Consider the following 23,373-nt stretch of genomic DNA (forward strand, 5'->3'; position numbering starts at 1 on the left):
TGCCTCTGGACATGAAGGGGAAAATGCAGCTTTTCTGGAGACGACACGTCTTGTACACCTCCCACCCTTCACTGTGCCTCGAACGAGCTCATCAACCAACCAACACTTTCAAACTGGGACACACGCACTTGTTCGTATTTACATACGTACATTCATTCGTACATTCATTCGTTAATACGTACATTATGTACATACATACATACCTACATTTGAAGTCGGAAGTTTACATACACCTTAGCCAAATACAATTAAACAAATCTTTTTCACAATTCCTGACATTTAATCCAAGTAAAAATTCCCTGACTTAGGTCAGTTAGGATCACCACTTTATTTTAAGAATGAAATGTCAGGATAATAGTAGAGAGAATGATTTATTTCAGCTTTTATTTCTTTCATCACATTCCCAGTAGGTCAGAAGTTTACATACACTCAATTAGTATTTGGTAGCATTGCCTTTAAATTGTTTAACTTGGCTCAAATGTTTCGGATAGCCTTCCACAAGCTTCCCACAATAAGTTGGGTGAATTTTTACACATTCCTCTTGACAGAGCTGGTGTAACTGAGTCAGGTTTTTAGGCCTCCTTGCTCACACACGCTTTTTCAGTTCTGCCCACAAATGTTCTATAGGATTGAGGTCAGGGCTTTGTGATGGCCACTCCAATACATTGACTTTGTTGCCCTTAACCTCTTACATCTAGACGTTCCGCTAGCGGAACACCTGCTCCAATATCCAATGATAGGCGTGGCGCGAATTACAAATTCCTCAAAAATACAAAAACTTCAATTTTTCAAACATATGACTATTTCACAGCATTTTAAAGACAAGACTTTCCTTTATCTAACCACACTGTCCGATTTCAAAAAGGCTTTATAGCGAAAGCAAAACATTAGATTATGTCAGCAGAGTACCCAGCCAGAAATAATCAGACACCCATTTTTCAAGCTAGCATATAATGTCACAAAAACCTAGAAGACAGCTAAATGCAGCACTAACCTTTGATCTTCATCAGATGACACACCTAGGACATTATGTTATACAATACATGCATGTTTTGTTCAATCAAGTTCATATTTATATCAAAAAACAGCTTTTTACATTAGCATGTGACGTTCAGAACTAGCATACCCCCCGCAAACTTCCGGGGAATTTACTAACAATTTACTAAATTACTCATAAACGTTCACAAAAAGCATAACAATTATTTTAAGAATTATAGATACAGAACTCCTCTATGCACTCGATATGTCCGATTTTAAAATAGCTTTTTGGTGAAAGCACATTTTGCAATATTCTAAGTACATAGCCCAGCCATCACGGGCTAGCTATTTAGACACCCGGCAAGTTTAGCCTTCACCAAAATCAGATTTACTATAACAAAAATGTTATTACCTTTGTTATCTTCGTCAGAATGCACTCCCAGGACTGCTACTTCAATAACAAATGTTGGTTGGTCCCAAATAATCCATCGTTATATCCGAATAGCGGCGTTTTGTTCGTGCGTCCCAGAAACTATCCGAAATGGTAAATCAGGGTCGTGCGCATGGCGCAATTCGTGACAAAAAAATTCTAAATATTCCATTACCGTACTTCGAAGCATGTCAACCGCTGTTTAAAATCAATTTTTATGCAATTTATCTCGTAACAAAAGCGATAATATTCCGACCGGGAATCTCCTTTTCGGCAAACAGAGGAAAAATCACAAAGACGGGGGCGGCCAGGGCACGCGCCTAAGCCCACAGTCCCTTGATCGGCCACTTGAGAAAGGCGATAATGTGTTTCAGCCTTGGGCTGGGATGACGACATTCAGGTTTTTTCCGGGCTCTGAGCGCCCATGGAAGACGTAGGAAGTGTCACGTTAGAGCAGAGATCCTTTGTAAAAGATAGATATGGCAAAGAAGTTCAAGAAATGGTCAGACAGGCTACTTCCTGTAAAGGAATCTCTCAGGTTTTGACCTGCCATTTGAGTTCTGTTATACTCACAGACACCATTCAAACAGTTTTAGAAACGTTGGAGTGTTATCTATCCAAAGCCAATAATTATATGCATATTCTAGTTACTGGGCAGGAGTAGTAACCAGATTAAATCGGGTACGTTTTTTTATCCAGCCGTGAAAATACTGCCCCCTAGCCATAACAGGTTAAGCCATTTTGCCACAACTTTGGAAGTATGCTTGGGGTCATTGTCCATTTGGAAGACCTATTTGCGACCGAGCTTTAACTTCCTGCCTGATGTCTTGAGATGTTGCTTCAATATATCCACATAATTTTCCTTCCTGCCATCTATTTTTGTGAAGTGCACCAGTCCCTCCTGCAGCAAAGCACCCCCACAACATGATGCTGCCAACCCCGTGCTTCACGGTTGGGATGGTGTTCTCCGGCTTGCAAGCCTCTCCCTTTTTCATCCAAACATAACGATGGTCTTCCCTGTAGCTCTGTTGGTAGAGCATGGTGTTTGCAACGCCAGGGTTGTGGGTTCGATTCCCACGGGGGGCCAGCACAGAAAAAAAAAAAAAAAAAGTATGAAATGTATGCATTCGCTACTGTAAGTCGCTCTGGATAAGAGCGTCTGCTAAATGACTATAATGTAAATGTATAATGTCATTATGGCCAAACATTTCTATTTTTGTTTCATCAGACCAGAGGACATTTCTCCAAAAAGTACGGTCTTTGTCCCCATGTGCAGTTGCAAACCGTAGTCTGGCTTTTTTATGGCGGTTTTGGAGCAGTGGCTTCTTCCTTGCTGAGCGGCCTTTCAGGTTATGTCGATATAGGACTTGTTTTACTGTGGATATTGATACTTTTGTGCCTGTTTCCTCCAGCATCTTCATAAGAACCTTTGCTGTTGTTCTGGGATTGATTTGCAATTTTCGCATCAAAGTACGTTCATCTCTAGGAGACAGAACACGTTTCCTCCTGATCGGTATGACGGCTGCGTGGTCCCATGGTGTTTATACTTGCGTACTATTGTTTGTACCTTCAGGCGTTTGGAAATTGCTCCCAAGGATGAACGAGACTTGTGGAGGTCTCCAATTTTCTTTCTGAGGTCTTGGCTGATTTCTTTAGATTTTCCCATGATGTCAAGCAAAGAGGCACTGAGTTTGAAGGTAGGCTTTGAAATACATCCACAGGTACACCTCCAATTGACTCAAATTATGTCAATTAGCCTACCAGAAGCTTCTAAAGCCATGACATCATTTTCTGGCATTTTCCAAGCTGTTTAAAGGCACAGTCAACTTAGTGTATGTAAACTTCTGACCCACTGGAATTGTGATACAGTGAAATAATCTGTCTGTAAACAATTGTTGGAAAAATTACTTGTGTCATGCACAAAGTAGATGTCCTAACCGACTTGCCAAAACTGTAGTTTGTTAACAAGAAATTTGTGGAGTGGTTGAAAAATGAGTTTTAATGACTCCAACCTAAATGTATGTAAACTTCCGACTTTAACTGTACATACATGCATGCATGCATGCATACATACACATACGTGCACAATGAAACACACACATTCTTTCTTATTGTGCGTGGTTGCGTCACTGTCCAAGCTATTAGAAAAGGTGTTTCCCCCTCTCTGTCTCTCTCTCTCCTTCGCCGTGGCCTGCTGTGTGTGAAGGGTGTTGTGAGACCTAAAAATAATCTATCCCAGGAGCCCTGTCGTTTTCAACACGCTCCTCCTTTTCCTTTCTTCACCACTGTCTTCTGAAGGTTTTGTGTGGGGGAATGATCAGAATACCCCCTCCTGTACTGCTTTCACTCTGCGGCATGACATTATTAGCCCCTTGGAAACAGCAGGAGCTGCTTGTGTGGGAGGCAGTCACAGCTAACGTTAACTTCATGTGAACGTTTTCCTCAGCCATGTCTTTTCTGCAAGCCCTTTTTTCTCTGGTGTGATGTTCACCCTGGATTGTTGTGTGATACTCACATCAGGTGGTTTAACAGGCCAGGTATCTGTTGTGAAGAAAAATGATTGAGAGGATGGTGCACAACAGTACATGTCTTTATTCATTCACCCTGTTTGGGCAGTCCATCTAACATTCCCCTGAATTACCAACATTCCAATAATGGTAGTGGAATGATTGAATGTTTGGGTTGGATAGTTCTGAGGGCTTTTCAGATCTCCATTCCAGCCGTTGAGCACCGCCCTTATGACTGAGAACATGTGATGAGGGTAACGTCTGAGCTAGCACACCAAGGGCGGCATTCAGCCTCCAAACCCCACCCCCAATTTTTTTGTGTGCACTTTCTCTCTCTGTCTAGCATGAGCTGGAGGGAGTTTCTTAAATTGACTTACACCAGTCTTTCTTTTTACATCCAGTGTGAACGAGTGCAGACTCAAGTAGAAGGGTTAAGAATCAGACTGCCCAGCTGATATTGACTTCTGTAAGTGAAGACTGAACTGCTGACTGTTTCCTCCTCCCTGTGTGACCTTTGTATTGTGTTGAGCATGCGGTCTTACTCCGCCTCCGTCACAGCCAAGGCAGTGGTGTCTGGTGATTAGGAGGCTCTTCACAGAAAAGCCCTTTTGTTTGCCCACACTCACATCACTACCACTCCCCTCCTCCCATTCCAACACTATGAGCAGCTAGATCAAGGTACCCGATAGTGCAATCCTGAGGCTTTGTACAGTGTAGGATCACATGCCAGGGTACAGAACAGTACAGAATACACCAAGGGTTCAGTGCCAGGGGAGAGACTAAGGGAATTAGTAGGCACCGGGCTTTTCTCTTACAAGGTATTTCACCTCACTATGACAAATGGGATCAAATAAAGGTTCCTAGCTAACTGAAGCGAACAACCGCTACAGTAGAGCATTCCTTTTAGTAAGGGGACAGGACAGCATGGTTCAGAGAGAGGCCTACACCTCCCAAACAGTCAACACACCAGTGGTCTGGTTCAGAGCGGAACCCCCTACATGAGTTATTCCAGGCCACCATACAGCCAGGGTGCGTGTTCATTTGTGTGCGATTGAGCGTGTGTTCAGCGTGATTATCCTGCTCATCTATCTACCTCAGACTGGGGTTAACATGTTAAGCCACAGTGAAGCTGCATGCCACAGGTCAACTAACATGAACCCTGCCACTGTAATCTCTCTAAGGTGAGTTTGGCCTTGCAGTGAACTGCCTGCCATGACTGGGTTGGCCAGAAGGATGGACGATTCTGCTGCTGCATATATAGCCTGTAGTGTTTTGTAGGTGTGGGTTCTCATTTGTGTGTGTTTGTCTTCGGGCCTATACCTGTCTGTGTGATAATGTATTATCTCATGCCTGGTTAGTTGGAGTCTTTCCTTTATCCAGTTCCCCAGTCTGTTTTCGGGGGTTTGGACAGGAGATAAGGAAGTGTGAAAGTCAGTCCCACTGACTGTGGGCCTGAGGCTGTGCTGGATACAGAGAGAGGCTAGCCGTATGACTGTCAGACGCTCAGTCAGGCACTGAATCATTTAACAGTCAGCTGCTACCCTTAGTCTAACTGCACCTCTATTGGTTATAAAAACCTCCTCTACCACTGTGAAACACGGCCCTGTTTGTTAAGTCATGGACGCCGCTGTGTGTGTACGGTGTGTACTGTTAGTGTGTGTGCGTTGTTTTTCATAGCCTTGGCTGTTCCGTGGTACACAATAACCAGTTTCTCTGCCCTTGGATGAATGTTTCATGGAGCACTAATGATGTCAGAGCAACCTAGACAGAGCGTGGCAGAGATGGAACGCAGCGCTACGCTGGCCCCAGCCACAGCTACCCACAATGCTCTATGGCTCCCATGAGCCCTCTGTGAGGTCAGGCTTGATCAAGAACAAGCATTTCTCTCTCTCTCAGGTGGACCTCCAGTGCACAGCTAGTGGTACTCAGTACTGCTCCTCTCAGCCCACACCGTCTCCCAGCGCCTTGTTTACTTCATGAATAATCAGGAAGTTGTTCAGAACCTTTCCTGAGAACCAGCAGCAGGAAGGAAGATCTGTTATTCTGTTTTCAGTCGTTTTGTTTATTTATTTTCTAGATGTTTAGTTTCTAGGTTGAAACCCCCTGTGGACCATTTAGTCATTTTTGGCAGTGTCAGTGAAGTTCTGTGTTGGTATGATAACAATTTGATGGGAAGACTCAAAGTGGCTCTTAAACATAAACACATTAACAAAGTCAAGCGCTTAAAATTAGTCTGTTTAGGGCTCAACATTTTAACGCTTGACAAGTAAAAACAATCACCCAGAAATCACAATATTAAACAAGTACTCAGCAGAATGGGATCAGTGTCCTCCAGATGCACTGTTCTCACAATTTCTGCAGAGCTCATCGGAGTGAAATTGTATTGCGTTGATGGCCACAATCAAACCGTGTAGCCTCCTTTTTGTTGACATTTGTTGATATTCCTTGCTAGTTTGTGTTATTTGCCCAACTCATAGCTCATTTTTGGTCACAAACATGGTTTGTACGGTCATGAAAAGTAATATGTGAATCACATGCTTGTGGGCCCGAGGAGCGCGAGAGAGACATTGCAGCAGCAGGTAGCCTATAATAATGATAGCCAATTCAAAACATATTGTGTAGCCTGGCTAGTTAACTATTTAGCTATTAGCATGTTTTAATGTCATGTCCAATGTCCTAAAAATAAGTTTCACCGGCACTCCCACAAATGGCCGACAAGCAATTGATGAACAGGGTGTGTTAATAAACCAATGCTGCATACAATCTGACACCATGGGAGAGCTGGAATGTCCCTCTTCATCATTGGCCATGTAATTCTGACAACATAAAAAATGTTATAGTTAGTCTAATTGACGAACTCGCATGCTGTCAGTAGATCTCCCCTGAAACCTGAATATTTTAGCCTTTCAAGGTTATGAATAAACATGCCTTAGTTAGTTACCTTGCTTTAGAGTAGCCTACCTTAGTCATTTGATGGCTGATTTATTGAATGAGGGAATTATTTAATTGTAATGTTGCAATGTTTTAGAGGCTACTGAAGGCGTCCGCATGCTTCCTGTTCGGAACAGTTCATGCATATATTATGATGTTTGTGTTGGTTTTGGCCTTCGGCAAGGTTTTTTCTGCCTGTTCATGCATACACAAAAATCTTGAGGCATGTCGAAGTCTACGCCCCTTGGTCTGTGATTGGTGAACACTAGGGATTCTTCAAAAGTGTTTGTCACTCAACGATAGACAAACTCATTTTCATGCACATTTGTCACTTGAGAAATACTGCACCATACGTCTTAGATGTAAAATTGCAAAACTAAGATCTCCTCTGTAAAAATATATCTTCGATTAAGTCTGACTATTTTGTGGAAGTGTATACTGGCTACGGCACCTTAAGCTGGACAAACAGTATTATTGCTGCTTTTTTCTAGTTTTTCAAGTGAAGGTCTTTTTAAGGTTGTATGCAGCACACGTGTTTGGTTCGCCTAGCTGCCAGCCAAACTGAAGCAAGCAGAAGCCTTAAGGGTGGTCAACTATCCTCCAGGAGAGCCTTAAAGGGGCAATGTTATATTTTGAGAAGAAGACAATGGGCAGAGTGTAGCCTAGCCTATATATTTTTGTCTGATTCTCTATGGTAATGATAATGTATTTTTTTTGTAAATTGGTTCCTTGCGTCATACAATGATGTAAAAATTGTGTTACAGACCATATTTAATTTTTCTCTTAAACTTTCGGACAAGTAAAAAATCTGTCATACTTGTCTGAAGGACACGTGGCTGAAAAAGTTGATGTAAAGCCCTGCTGTTTGTAAATGTAAGCAATATTATTTTTAAGAGGATAAATCACAAGCTAATGTTTTTATTCTGTTATCAACAAAATTGTAAGCCTATACTTTTGAGTTTTGAAAAAGCACAAATTTGGCCATCCTTTGTAAATAAGCGCTTTCATTATCCGGTGTTGCGCTACATGCAATCCACCCACAACATCTATAATGACATTTATCAAAGACAAATTTGCTGAACTTAGATTTTTACATTTTTTTTTTACATTTGAGTCATTTAGCAGACACTCTTATCCAGAGCGACTTACAGTAGTGAATGCATACATTTCATACATTTCATACATTTTTTTTTCTCTGTGCTGGCCCCCTGTGGGAATCGAACCCACAACCCTGGCGTTGCAAACACCATGCTCTACCAACTGAGCTACAGGGAAGGCTAGATGACATCCATCTGTTGGTGATAGTTGTTACTGATGTTTCTACAAGACAGGCTTTGTAGTGCCTCTTGACTTCCTGTAAAACTAGCTCTGCTGATCATTGAGGGGAAATGGCTTCACATAATGGTGCAGAAAACTGCACTGTATGTTTCATCAGGAGGGTTAAGACCAGCTTTCACAACTCATCCTCACTTTCACTGGGGTGGAGAGATTATTATGTGGGTCAAATGAATGCTCTCTCTCTCTCTCTCGCTCGCTTTGTCCCTGCTGTCTTCAATGTATCTACACAACACCCTCTACACACTATCACAGTCTCTCTTTCTCCCTCCCCTCTGTGTCTCCTCTCCCACCCATCCCTGGGAGGGTGCAGACAGCCATGGGCCCTTTGAGACCTCTGACAGTCTCCTGAAATCCTGGAGGATTGTCACTGCTACATTGGATTAGAGTTGCAGCAGTCTAAGAGCCTCCCTCTCGTAGAGTTGCAGTCTGAGGTTATCCCAGCTGGCAGCAGCTGAGTGCAGGCAAGCTGGCCGTGTGGTGGGGTTGGTTTGGGTCTCTGGTACCCAGCGGCCCAGCACTTATCCTTGGTTTTATCAACCAGTCCTAGGGTGTATGGGTGTCTGATCCCACCCCACTGACGCTGTTGAAGGATGACATGCCCCTGCCTCTGCTCCATCGATGACACCAAGTTCAAACAGATAAATCTGAACAGTGTAATTGCATCTGCTCTTTATCAGTGCAGTTTGTCTAAAGGCCAGTGATCCATGAGGCTTGGGAGTCATGGGAACGATGGTGTGGAGGGAGACCGAAGTGGTGGTGCAGCTCATGCTACTATCCTGCACCATGTAAAGATGTTTACTTTAAAAAAATAAATAACATTTCGCACCAGGTTTTATCTTTGTGTGAACTGAGTCATCAACATTGCACTGACAACTATCATCATAGTAATTTTAATTCTTACTGCTATTCAGGTAAGGCGTCCTTGTGAAGCACTCTCTACAGTAATACTTAAGATATTTTCTCCAGCTTGCCGTGTTCATCCTTGTGAACGAACCGTGACCGTGACCAGGCCACCCCGTGGTCGATGCCTGGCAAAAAGCACCGTCTCTAGTTATGAGGAGGAAATGGCTCAAATGATGAGGCCATATTGATTTGTTATATTGCCCATTAATAATCAGCTGGCTGCTGCGTACATCAGTGCAAGCACAGGAGCTGTAGTCACAGCCCTGAGACTCAAGTCTCTAGCCAAACGCCTTCCAGCTGTCATGAGCCGGTTCGTTCCCTTCTTTGCTGTAGCGGCTGTCAACTGTATCAACATCCCCTTCATGAGCCAGAGAGCTGAACTACGGCATCCCAGTGACCAATGAGAACTGGTTAGGAGAGTCAGTCACCGCTGCCAAGTCAGGCATCATCCAGGTGGTGGAGTCCACAATTGGCATGGCTGTGCCAGCTATGGCTGTGCCCCCTTTGGTAATGAAAACACCTGGGGAAGAAAGCCCTTCATGAAGCGGTTCCCAGTCCTAAACGCCTCAGTACAGGTGGGACTGTGCTTGGTCTTTGCCACTCCGCTGTGCTGTGCCCTGTTCCCACAGATGAGTTCTATGGCAGTGAGCAGCCTGGAGCCAGTTCTTCAGGAGAGGATACGACAGAGCAGTCTGTACGCGTCTACCGTCTTCTTCAACAAAGGCTTTAGGACCACACAATAACACGCACCCCACAGACCAGCCCCTTCTGCTGGCTGGACCCCTCTTGTCTCATCGCTGCAACTCCCGTACGGACTAGAGAGGCTAAGGTCGAGAGCCGTGCATCCTCCGAAACACAACCCAGCCAAGCCGCACTGCTTCTTGACACAGTGCCTGCTCAACCCGGAAGCCAATGTGTCTGAGGAGACACTGTACACCTGGCGACTGTGTCAGCGTGCATTGCGCCCGGCCCGCCACAGGAGTAGCTAGTGCGCGATGGGACAAGAACATCCCTGCCAGCCAAACCCTTCCCTAACCCGGGCAACGCTGGGCCAATAGTGCGCCGGTCTACCGGTCGCGGCTGGCTGCGACAGAGCCTGGACTCAAACCAGGATCTCTAGTGGCAGAGCTAGCACTGCAATGAGGTGCCTTAGACCACTGCGCCACTCGGGAGGCCCAGGGTTTTGTTTTTCATTGCAAAACGTTTTGCTACAGTGTGCCCTAATGAACATTACCCAGTTGCCTAGCACAGTTTCCCTCTCTCCACTGCCATTGGAAGCGTACTTCACACACACACACACACACACTGTCCCACCAGATAACCTTATCAACCCCTCTCATCTTAGTGCACCGGGTAACCCTGTGTGTTTTTGTAATCCTTTTGTGTTACCAAGAAAACCTTTAGATGCAATGACACTGCATGGACACTCCTAACTGATTTCAGTAAGCACATTCCTAGTAGCATTGATGACAATGAAATGCCAGCAGAAAGCTTTATGTAGGACAGGATCTAGGCCTAATGTTTCAGCACCATATCAAGACCTTGTCTTAGAACGTTGGGCCAGTAACCGAAAGGTCGCGGTTTCAAATCCCCGGGCTGAATAGATGAAAACATGTGCCATTGAGCAAGGCACGTAACCCTAATTGCTTCTGTAAATCGTTCTGGATGAAAGTAACAAGCAGTAAATCTAACCTGAGCTTATCTCTGGAGGGCTGCTGCTGCTGGGTGGGTACATAGGTAACTCTCCTTCCTCTTTCTCACTCCCCCTCTCTGGATTCTCACTCTCTTTCTCTCTTTCTCTCTTTCTCTCTCTCAGCCCTTCCCACCCTGACTCTCTCTCTACACACACTCTCACGTAACAACACGGGCTGCAGGTGATATTAATAGTGTGCTGAGTCCCTGAGAAGCTCAGGCAGAATTACCTGTCCTATCCAGGCTCCCCTCACATATTTCACTTGGTCTGCTGTGGCAGACAGGGCAGGTTGGAGAGGCCCACCACAGGGCTGACTGAAGACCAGGGGCAGGTGGGAGAAGATGTAGATGCTAAGGGATTCCATTGGCTTTAACTGAGTCAGTCATAGCAAACTAGGCAGACAATGAGAAGCTAGTTTTGAGGCATTTCAGTCCACATGTAGCCTAATCATCACACAATTAGATGAGCAGAGAGGCTCAGGCTAGATGTTGAGGCTGACCCCACCGGGCTGTCACATGTTCCTGTCTGATCTCCAATCATTGTGACAGGGTGGATGGCCTGTCACTTCAGCTTTAAAAGAGAACTGCCAGCCAGGGAGATTGTATAGGACAGACGGGCACACACAGCGGGAAGTAGGGTGACAGTTTGGTCAGCGTCTGTAACAGGAATAACAAGGTGTGTGTTGCGTCAGTGACTGTGCTCCTCAAGCCTCAGGGCAGACTCAAGGAGGGGGTGTGACGAACACATAATGGAAGATTAGTGAGGCTGCATTGCAGGGGCATTATGGAAAGGTGACAGGGGTCTGTAAGTACATCATGGCCAATGAAATCAAACACTTCTGTATTTGTAAGGAAATGATCCTGTACCTTGCTTGTCAACTGTTTGAGTACAGTGCGGATTACAAATTGGTTGTAGTGAATCAAAAGATATACAGCAATGTGTGTTCCTCTCTGTAGATATATAGACAGCCACTTCAGTGACGCAATCAGTGACTCATTTTGTGTGGGCTGGAGGGCAGCGGCCCATGTGAGAGTTGTATCTGACGGATGGAATGTCTCTAGGATTGTTGGGAAGGAGCCTATAGTGAACAGAACAACTCAGTCTTCTGGGAGGTGACTGGGTCATATGCAGCTCATGTGGTGCTAGGTCGCCCTTTCAGAATTTGAGAGCGTGCTCGGAGAGCAGGAGGGTGAGGAGGGAATGCAACAAACCCGCTGTATGCTCATACAGCCTTTACTTATACCACGTTTGAGAGGCAGGCGTTATTATTATCCCTATGGGAATCCTTCAGTGTAGTGATTAGCCTGTTCAGTGAAGTGAGTTTGGAGTCCACTCTTATCACAGGGTGGGGCCCTCAGTATAGAGGTCTGGGTGGGACTGATTTCTTCATCCCGCCCACACCCGCAGCTTTTCATACCTGTAGCCGCCCCCACTTGATTTCAGAAACTCTATTTAATAACTAGTTGTTAAACATATTTCCTTTCTCACAAACAAGCAGAGATCTTGTTATAAACATAGTTATAAAAGTGCAACCAGAACCAGTCAAAACCAAAAATATTGTACTTTTTGTATTTAACCTTTTATTTAACTAGGCAAGTCAGTTAGGAACATTCTTATTTACAATGAGGGCCGATGCTGGGCCAATTGTGAGCCGCCCTATGGGACTCCCAATACTGTCCGGTTGTGATACAGCCTGGAATCGAACCAGGGTCTGTAGTGACTCCTCTAGCACTTAGATGCAGTGCCTTAGACCGCTGCGCCACTCAGACACTTGTTTATTTTGGACCTGTGCAAATATCTGTACAGATGAAAGCTTCCGAATCAAAATGACCCACAACATCATGTTTGTATACAAAATCTACACAGACATTCAAGAACTCATCAGCGTGTCCACATTTTGAAGTTAGGTTCATGACCCTAAATGAGGAAAAGTCATTTAATTTCATGGAGAAAAATAGAGGTTAACTAGTATTTTAGACAACTCAAAAGTGGAATTTGGTCAAATTGACCCGTAACAGAATAGGTTTAATAGCCTACCTTTTTAGGAGCGGGACAATTTTCAGACATAGACCAATATGGGTCATCAATATTTATTTTGAGGCAGTGTAGTAAACTATAGCCTAATTAGATTTCAGAAGTTAATTTCCTTGGAAAGAGAAGTGCCCCGTGCTTCTCCGCCCATGGATAGGCTTCAGCCTACTCTATTAAATTGAGACCAAATGCGCACCTGATCTCACTCATATGGCTACTGAACTTGAAGCAGCAAGAATGATGACAGCAGACACTTGCACTTTCTCTTGAGCTACGTTTTGCATATAGGATATAGCCTACCTTTTAGGAGTGGGCCGATTTGCAGGCAGAGACAAATAAATGGGTAATCAATATTTATTGAAAACGGAAAGGTGCAACGCTCACTCGCCATGGTATTCGCTCATTGCACCCTTTTCCTTTTCAAAACATGTTTTTTTTTATTGCTTTTCAACTCACGTTGGTTGAGCTCCCTCCCACTTTATTTCCATTATCAATATTTATTTACAGACACTAGTCAACTATAGCCTAATCCAATTTTAGTAAACTTTCTTGGAAAGATAACTGCCCCTTGATTCTCCGCCCATTTATAGGCAGTCTACTCTATTTCATTGAGTCATATACTGTAGGCTCTTGATCTTGCACGCCCATCTAGGAGAGAAGAGGTAGGCTGTTGAACTTGAAGCAGCGAATTCTGAGATTGTCTGTGAATAATGCGACACAGAGGTGCTTTTAATACAGTAGGTAGGCTAACGCATACAAAGCAGAAAGACGACCGTTTCCAAATAATCTGCGGGACCCCAAATTTTTTTTTATCCCAAAGCCCGCTCCTGCTTGCAGCATGAAAAATGTTGACTGTGCCACAGTGATACCTGTTGGGACCTGCAGCCCTCTACCTCAGTACTTTACCTTCCTCCGCTCTGTATAATGTGTGGTTTGAGATGACACACTGCCTGTACCGCTGCATATTTTATTTCCAGCCTGGTGGTTTTAAATCAGCCATGCTCAACCCGAGGTAGTTGGCTGGCAGTGGATCGATGCAAAGAGAAATATTTGAGGGAAATGTTTTTTAGATGAATCCCACTTCATTGTTCATATTAATGTTCCTCTCTCTTGTAGTAGGCTAGTAAAGCACACCCACTCTGACATTTGACACTCTGACAAGGTGACAGTAGTCAGCAGGGGTTTGATCTGTAGAGTTGATCTGCTGTCCTCCTACTGTGTTAAGACAAGCATGCCTTTAGGCTCAGTTTACTGTATTACATTTTTTTTAAATCATTCTCGCTTCCCTGATCAATCTGATTTGAGGATTATGTAAGTAAATAAGTTGTTTAATTCCTTCCAATGGCCTAGTATTTTGCCATTGGCCGTGTGTGTGCCACGTTAAAATAACGGTCAGCCTGAAATATTAGACCAAGTAGATCCTAATCTGATTTATCAGCTTGATCTATCATCAGTAGCCTGTAGCCTGAACACAGCCTTGGATAGCCATCAGACACCATGTGAGAGATGCCATGTTGATGAACTGCAGTGACCCAGATCTGTCCCATGGAGTAAGGCTGTATAATCAGACTTGACTGTCATGTGCCTGTTTCCTTCTTAGTCCCATTTTAGTTCATGTGCTGATAAGACTCCACTGGGCAACTGGAGACATGTACCATGGTTGGAGCAGGAAGGGTTTTGTTGGGGTTTTGAAAGAATGGGGCTGTTAGCCTGTCGTGTTGAGAGAAGCACAGGTGTTTACATGGTGCAACCCTATGATCAACCCTCTCTGGAGTCTGGTACTGGAAATTGTCATAAATATAGTTTTTTGTTTACCTGAGCAGTGAATGAACCTTCAGTTTTTAGGTCTACTTGTTTCCCCTGGAGTAGTAGGAATGTATTTGAATAATGTATAAACTCATTAGGGACTATTTGGAAGTCTCTAATACACCTAGTTTTCACTTTTCACTTTCTGTAAGACAGGCAGATGGTGTCAGCATTATTTTAGCATTACTTTGAGCACTATTTCCATTATATAAAAACCTGCCTGTCACATCACCTCTATACTCCTGGAGTGCTGACAAAAGCTGAGGCATTAGAATCTACTTTGAGATGTGGTGCTAGTGCCAGACAGTTCTATGTAGGAGATGACGGGTCGCTTGTTTTTATTCTATATTCAAATGCTACATAATGAAATTTTAAGCACTTTCTGTTCCCTTCTGACTGAGATATACAGATTGTTCTCCAGAGCTCAGGATTACACAAACTCTGTCTATGAATAATACAGAGATGTATTCCATTCAGTGTCAAGTAGAGGGAAGAATGGCTGTATTTGATATGGGAGCACACTGCATTCTGGGAAGCAGTAAGCCGTCTCCGGTGTTCGGGTTGCAATTAATCAGGATGTTTAAAGCGTGAGCTGAGTGGCTATGGAGCTCTGAGCTCTAAATAATATGATCAGCCCACAGACATTTGGGTGTTTGATGTTTCATTGAGGTGCGTTTGGGACGTCGGGAGTATATTAGAGGAATTAATGCCATCTTGAAATGAGGGAAGATAATTTCCTGTCAGAAGTCAGATCCTTCGCAGCCGCCCTGCAGACTCCACTGTTAATGAGTTTTTAATAGAGGTTTATCATCTTGCCACACTTGAACTCACAACATCATGAACATCAGGCTTGAAACAAATGCATCGGTAATTTGTATTTATGTTCCCATCACTGTTCCAGACACAGATTGTATCAGCTGTGGACTGATTCCTCCCTCCCTCTCTTCTGTTGTGTTTGTGAAGTTCAAAATGTCATTTCTGCTGGTTAAGGGTGTCCCTGCAGCATGGTCTCTCTCACTTTCTCTCTCCGTATCTCCCTCTCCCTCACTCACATTCCCTCTCTGCCCGATAAAATTTTTTTCGCCCACTGATGTGTAGTATGTCACGATAATGTCTTTGGTTAGCGTTTCTCTCAAAGGCGATGGTTAAGCACAGAGACTCCATGTTTGTCTCATGTGTCTGTCATCTCAGGGAAGTGGAGCTGAAAGGGACTGGTACTGACTAGGCTCGATATGGTGAGCTTCAGGAGTTATTCTAACTGCTGAACCCTAGCTCAGAGCCTGCTGTGCGATTTAAAGATCATATTCTGTCCGCCACATAGAGACTGGGATAAACATCTCTCTACTTGGACCTGCAGCAGGGTTGGAGTGGTTCAATTCATTCTGGAGTTGAACAGTGTTTCATTTAGCCACACAGAGGTGTGAATACGCAACACTGCTTTTAGCTCAAATTCTCTGTAGAATTCTCTCTCACCTCTGCTTTACAACGTCTGTCTGATCTGATATGGAATCCATGAATAGCCTGAGTGTACAAAACATTAGGAACACCTTCCTAATATTGAGTCATGCCCCCCTTTGCCCTTAGAACAGCCTCAATTCGTCGGTGCATGGACTATAAGGTGTCAAGCGTTCCACAGGGAGTCCATGTTACCGCAGAAACAGACTAAACCGCTCGAATGCACGGCCATCCCGTTTTCAGTCAGCTGTTCATTCCCCCCAAAAATAACAAATCAAATTCTACAGATACGACTGTTATTTTCATGACGATATTCATCCGTAACAGTCGGTTACACAGTTGCGCCAGCCCCCATCTGTAATGAAATAACACTATGAAGTTCGTCTCCAGCCCTGTTTCAAGCAGCATCTGATCGCTGTGGCTCACTGAAGCCGAGAGAAATGGAGCGCATCCACTTTTTAAATAGTCTGACGGATCACGCCAACGTCCCCCGGCACCTGAGTTTCACAAAGGAAGCAGCCTAGATAGAGCTGCTGTTTTTGTTGGTGTACCAGGACTATCGTATTTACCGGCACCCATCTCCACCCACACTTCTAACAAGTCTGAGACTGGAGAAAGGAGGGGATGTACTGTAACTCACTGACACACAGAGAGGAGGTGTAGGTAGAGAGAACATGAAAGGAGATGTTATTAATATTGCAGTTGGTCAGGTTGCTGGTGATATGCTTGTGTAGAGAAAGGCCTTGTGTTTGGCTAAGGGTTTAATGAGAAAGTGGCTGCTAGAGGTTAGAGAGACATGCTGATCTACACGTCCACAGACCGGTTAGGTGGGAGAAACAGGGAGGCTGGTTGGTGGGATAAACTCAGAGGACCTTGACAATGTTTTTCCATGGCAACAGGATCCATTAGAGCCATTCCCTATCAACAGCAGGGAGGATCAGAGCAGAATTTAACCTGACTGTATCTTGCCAGCCCAGAAGTTAAGCCAGGAGAGATAATAACACATATACTTGCTCACAACACACACACTCATCACAAGCTGCTGTGCTGGAAAGTTACATGCAGTGTGACTTGCTGGGCGCCAAACCTGCTGGGTGCCAGTGGAGGCGGAGTGACCACCTGTCCCTGGCTGCCTCAGGGTAGACCATCCCCCTAGCCTGCCTGGCACACGTGTACGCCAGCCAGCCAGCTATACTGCTCAGGTGAGGAGGAGTTGTGTAATATGTGGATCTGTTCAGTCCCTGATAGCGTTTCTCCACTGTGGTGATTTACTTCGCCTGACATTATAGGGACATTACTGGGATCATCTTGTTCTCTCCTCCTTTCATTCCCTAACACACACTCCCTTCCCCCCTCACCATCACCACGGCCCCCCTACTCCCCCCTCCTAGTGCAGAGATTTGCTGCATTAACTCCAGTCATATGACTATGAAGTCATGTTGCTGGAAATAGTTTTTCTTATTGTAATACATTTGTGGCTTTTCAGTTTTTTTTCTGGCTGGCAAGATGCATGATAATACTCTTACGGGCATAATTACATTGTATAAGAAATTCTCCTATTTCATAGAGACAGAAGGCATGAGGATGCATTCATTTAGTGGGATTATTATAGTTGAATGTCCTGAGTACATCATAATTAGATTGTTTTGTGTTCCAGTAACTGTGTGTGTGTGTGTGTGTGTGTGTGTGTGTGTGTGTGTGTGTGTGTGTGTGTGTGTGTGTGTGTGTGTGTGTGTGTGTGTGTGTGTGTGTGTGTGTGTGTGTGTGTGTGTGTGTGTGTGTGTGTGTGTGTGTGTGTGTGTGTGTGTGTGTGTGTGTGTGTGTGTGTGTGTGTGTGTGTGTGTGTGTGTGTGATGATAATGGAGGGAGGGTAGTCTATACCCTGTGGCTCTACTGAGCAGTGGCACTGAATGACTGACACAATGGGGATGCTGCCCAGTCTGAGAGCCAGACTGCGCTCAAGAAGGTGTATCCTCGGGAAACCAAACAGCTTTAAATATAGAAATGGGCTAATTTCAGTCACTGCACTTCATTACATCTCTATCAGTATCTCCCCTGCCTGCCTGTCAAATAGAAACAGATCCATTTTCCTGCTCCACAATGTAACACTGATAGTCTCTTTTACCAGCAGAATGCTTTAGTATAGCTGTAGGTATAGCCTAGCTGTTTTCCCTGGCCCTTTATTTGACATGTTGTAACAGTCATTGTCAGTTAATGCATAGATAGACCTGCTACAGCATGCTGTGGCCATAGATGCAGATCCATGGCCTATTCTCGGTTTTGAGGGGAACAGCCCTAACCCATGGGAGTAAAATCTTTCCTGGAAGTAGAGGGTTGACTCATCTCTCACCCCCTCCTGGTGCCCCACCTCTCTGCAGCCCCCACCCCTTCTCTCCCAGTATTCAGTATGCCTGTGTGCTCTGTCTGGTTGCTGAGGCTGGCAGTAAAGGCTCACTACACACACAGCTGTCCTCTTTGCCGCCATTACCACTCTAAAAATACTGCTCCACATTTTAGAAAATGAAAGTCCAAAAATCTGGCTAATTTTGTGCAGCCATGCTCTGGTGGCCATCCGTCTGCTGTCTGCTTGGGTGCATGCTGAGTAGGGAATCTGGAGACCAATACCTGGCTGTACTGTAGGGCATGTTCTACCAGTGGTGCACAGTGCTGAAGAAAGGCATCCTATAGAATATAGGACATCGTACCTACAGTGGTACAGGTTACGGAAGTGTCACATAGTCGACATTCTGCAGTCAACCCTCCAGTGCATTCTCTCCTGAATAGATTACAGAAGGGGCATAATAAGGAAGGCCTGTGAAATCTTCCTGACGGGAATTAAATACACCTGTCCCTATGCCACTGCTTGTTGGATTGCACTGTGGAGTGTGTCTCCGGTTGGTGTGCCAAGATTAAGTGTTGTGTTGTGTGGTAATCGAGTGTGTTCTCCCAGTGGGGGCTGGTGGAGGTGGCTGTCTAATGGCTGGCTGAGTCACTCACTAACAGACATTAGCATAATGCTTTGCTCTCTGAAGGGTCTCAGAGAGCCAACCGCTTCACCTGTCTAACATCGCCGTCTTATTTTGGACTGTGTATTGTCTGTCCGTGTGTGTGTTTGAGAGACCGTTTTTGGCACGATGTCAGTTAGGCTAAACTCTGTGTTGATGGTAGTTATTGGTCTAGTCAAGTAGCGTTCTAAGTGCTGGACTGAAAGGAAATGAAAGCAACCTCAGGCTGCTCCATCTGACAGCACTTTATGGACATACATGTGTTTAACTCTCTTCCCCTATACATTCTGTTATGGTGGTCTCAAGTACCACTATCATAAGGCAGGTTGCATCTTCTTGCACCAAGCAGTTAGACTGACCCCATTTAGTGGACTGCTCGATTGTTTGATCGTTAGGCTGCTGGTCGACCAAGATTTCTTTAATCGAACAGTTGCAAAAACGTTTACATTCTTTCATGCTGTACAAGACGCCTGTCTGATTTGCGCCTGTCTGAGTGGGCTAATCCATTGTGGAGGCCGTGGGGATGGAACAGTCCTTCACTCTAAGACGTGCTACTGAAATTGTATATGGTTAAGGACAATAGTGCAATACTAATAAAAATAAGATTATTTTATAACATGCGCTTTCTCCCGCGTTTGACACCGGTCGTATCAGTACGCTGTTGAATTGAGGCTTTTTCCTAGACCATGTTGCTATGTGCATAAAAGCAAAGTTAACCTTATATTGGTGTTGAGAACAATGCAGTGGAGTTAGGAGATGAGAAAACAGCCCTTGCCTTAATTGACTAAGAAAAGTGAGGAGCGAGGAAACCCCAGTTTTTAATTAGGTCTATAATCAACAGTCTAACTGTTAAATGTGCCTGACTTTTATAAATCATCCATATACAGTACCAGTCAAAGGTTTGGACACACCTACTCACTCAAGGGTTTTTCTTTATTTGTAGTGTTTTCTACATTGTAGAATAATAGTGAAGACATAAACTATGAAATAACACATGGAATCATGTAGTAACCAAAAAAGTGTTAAATCAAAGTATATTTTAGATTCAACAAAGTAGCCACCCTTTGCCTTGATGACAGCTTTGCACACTCTTGGCATTTATTCAACCAGCTTCATGAGGAATTCACCTGGAATTAATTTCAATTAACAGGTGTGCCTTCTTAAAAGTAAATTTTTGGAATTTCTTTCCTCCTTAATGCGTTTGAGCCAATCAGTTGTGTTGTGAAAAGGTATGGGTGGTGTACAGAAGATAGCCCTATTTGGTAAAAGACCAAGTCCATATTATGGCAAGAAAGCTCAAATAAGCAAAGAGAAACAACAGTCCATCATTACTTTAAGACATGGTCAGTCAATCTGGAAAATGTCAATAACGTTGAAAGTTTCTTCAAGTGCAGTCGCAAAAACCATCAAGCGCTATTGATGAAACTGGCTCTCATGAGGACCGCCACAGGAAAGGAAGACCCAGAGTTACCTCTGCTGCAGAGGATAAGTCCATTAGTTACCAGCCTCAGAAATTGCAGCCCAAATAAATGCTTCAGAGTTCAAGTAACAAACATCTCAACATCAACTGTTCAGAGGAGACTGCGTGTATCATTCTTCATGGTCGAATTTCTGCAAAGAAACCACTACTAAAGGACACCAATAAGAATAAGTGACTTGCTTGGGCCAAGAAACACGAGCAATGGACATTAGACTGGTGGAAATCTGTCCTTTTGGTCTGAGTCCAAATTTGAGATTTTTGGTTCCAACCGGCGTGTCTTTGTGAGACACAGAGTAGGTGAACGGATGATCTCCGCATGTGTGGTTCCCAAAGCATGGAGAAGGAGGTGTGATGGTGTGGGGGTGCTTTTCTCGTGACACTGTCTGTGATTTATTTATAATTCAAGGCACACTTAACAAGCATGGCTACCACAGCATTCTGCAGTGATACTCCATCCCATCTGGTTTGCGCTTATTGGGAATATAATTTGTTTTTCTACAGGGAAAGGACCCAACTCACCTCCGGGCTGTGTAAGGGCTATTTGACCAAGAAAGAGTGATTGAGTGCTGCATCAGATGACCTGGCCTCCACAATCAACCGACCTGAGATGGTTTGGGATGAGTTGGACCGCTGAGTGAAGGAAAAGCAGCCAACAAGTGCTCAGCATAGGTGGGAACTCCTTCAAGACTGTTGGGAAAGCATTCCAGGTGAAGCTGGTTGAGAGAATGCCAAGAATGTGCAAAGCGGTCAACAAGGCAAAGGGTGGCTACTTTGAAGAATCTAAAAATGTTTTGGTTACTAGGATTCCATATGTGTTAAATTGTTTTGATGTCTTCACTATTCTACAATGTAGAAAATAGCAAAAATAAAGAACCCTTGAATGAGTAGGTGTGTCAACTTTTGACTGGTACTGTATATCTACAGATATAAGACAGATCCTGCTTCTATGCCTGTTTGAGTGTTTGTTTAATAGACTACTGATTCCGTGAGCATCAACCACAATATGTCGGTTACATTTTTTTCTCACAAATTCGACTGTTTTGAATCTTTGCTATGCTCTAAAGGCTTTACACTTTTATTTTCTCATTAGAACATACTGTTCCAAATTGTCAGAAATTATATTTATAATAATAACCACCTTTTTCTTGATCTCCTTCTTATTATTCTTATTAGGATCATTATAATAATAAGTAATGTCATTATAATTAGTAGGCTTATTATAGCAGACTTGTAGAACCACCATCGAGCTGTAGGCCTAAAAGCGCACCCTTTTTAATCTTAAAACCGCAACTTACTTAGGCCTATATTTCAATACTTTTATTTAGGTGACTGTCTATCAATCATTCATTCATGTCATCACACAGCATACGAGTCATTCATGATTTGAAATGCAATCAAGTGTTTTAGTTTTAAAACAAATCAATAGTTAGCGTAAACAATAAATAAACCGTTCCATTTCTAGGAATTGCATTCACAAATGCATGCGACTGTTTTTAGTCTCTGCTGTAATAAAGGCTTTACAAAAAAATAAAATAACATTAACATACTCTCTGGTACGCTTATCATTTAATTAGTGTTTACATTGTTCCAAACAAAGCTATAGTCATCTGACAGCACCTGTTTGGCACACATAATATGCATGCAGCGCTTGCTCCTTACCTTCTTTATTTCCAGTATTTTCCACAACTAGTCAAATTTATTCGACACATCTGACTTCTCCTTTACCTCCTGAGCAACCAGTAAACATGGCCCCATTTCAAGTTTGTCACGTCTTCTGCATCCATTTTGCTGTTACATGTGTTCGGAGTTTGTTATAACCAATTTATTGATGTGATTATGATATGCTACAGGTCAGGCCCTATTGGTCATGTGCATGCGATGCGTACATGTGTCACGTAAAGAGAGCAAGGGTTGAGAGAATAGGGAATGTTTTTCCTAAACAAATTAGGGATTTCCATAACTTTACTTTCAGAAATGGATGTAATTATGTTGCAACTTCAACACAGACAGCACGATAAACAATAATGTTCTGTGGTGGTCGCTGCAGCAGCGAGGAGAGACGGACAACGGGTGCTAGTCACTTGCTGTAAAATTTTTTTTAACAGTGCAGCAAGTCTGAGCCTGGCACAATCAAATCAATTGCAGTCGGACTCCCTCTAGTCATTTGTGTCTTCATTATTTCATCGAACATTGGGCTTAAAGAATGAGACAAGCTCACTGCGTATAGTTGATTTGATTAAAATATACTACTCAAAAAAATAAAGGGAACACTTAAACAACACATCCTAGATCTGAATGAAAGAAATAATCTTATTAAATACTTTTTTCTTTACATAGTTGAATGTGCTGACAACAAAATCACACAAAAATAATCAATGGAAATCCAATTTATCAACCCATGGAGGTCTGGATTTGGAGTCACACTCAAAATTAAAGTGGAAAACCACACTACAGGCTGATCCAACTTTGATGTAATGTCCTTAAAACAAGTCAAAATGAGGCTCAGTAGTGTGTGTGGCCTCCACGTGCCTGTATGACCTCCCTACAACGCCTGGGCATGCTCCTGATGAGGTGGCGGATGGTCTCCTGAGGGATCAAATCAAAATCAAATTTATTTTTATATAGCCCTTCGTACATCAGCTGATATCTCAAAGTGCTGTACAGAAACCCAGCCTAAAACCCCAAACAGCAAGCAAAGCATGTGAAAGAAGCACGGTGGCTAGGGATCTCCTCCCAGACCTGGACTAAAGCATCGGCCAACTCCTGGACAGTCTGTGGTGCAACGTGGCGTTGGTGGATGGAGCGAGACATGATGT

At 43.7% G+C, this 23,373-nt stretch overlaps 1 protein-coding gene and 1 pseudogene across 1 annotated transcript in view; both read left to right on the forward strand.

Moving 5' to 3' along the window:
- The window catches only part of adam10a (ADAM metallopeptidase domain 10a), an 87,707-nt gene that overhangs the window by 27,211 nt on the left and 37,123 nt on the right, over positions 1-23,373 (forward strand). The window lies entirely within an intron of this gene.
- LOC123725228 (sideroflexin-3 pseudogene) lies at positions 9,297-17,759 on the forward strand (annotated as a pseudogene).

Source organism: Salmo salar, chromosome 11 (assembly GCF_965601325.2).
Source record: "Salmo salar chromosome 11, fSalSal1, whole genome shotgun sequence".
Lineage (NCBI taxonomy): Eukaryota > Metazoa > Chordata > Actinopteri > Salmoniformes > Salmonidae > Salmo > Salmo salar.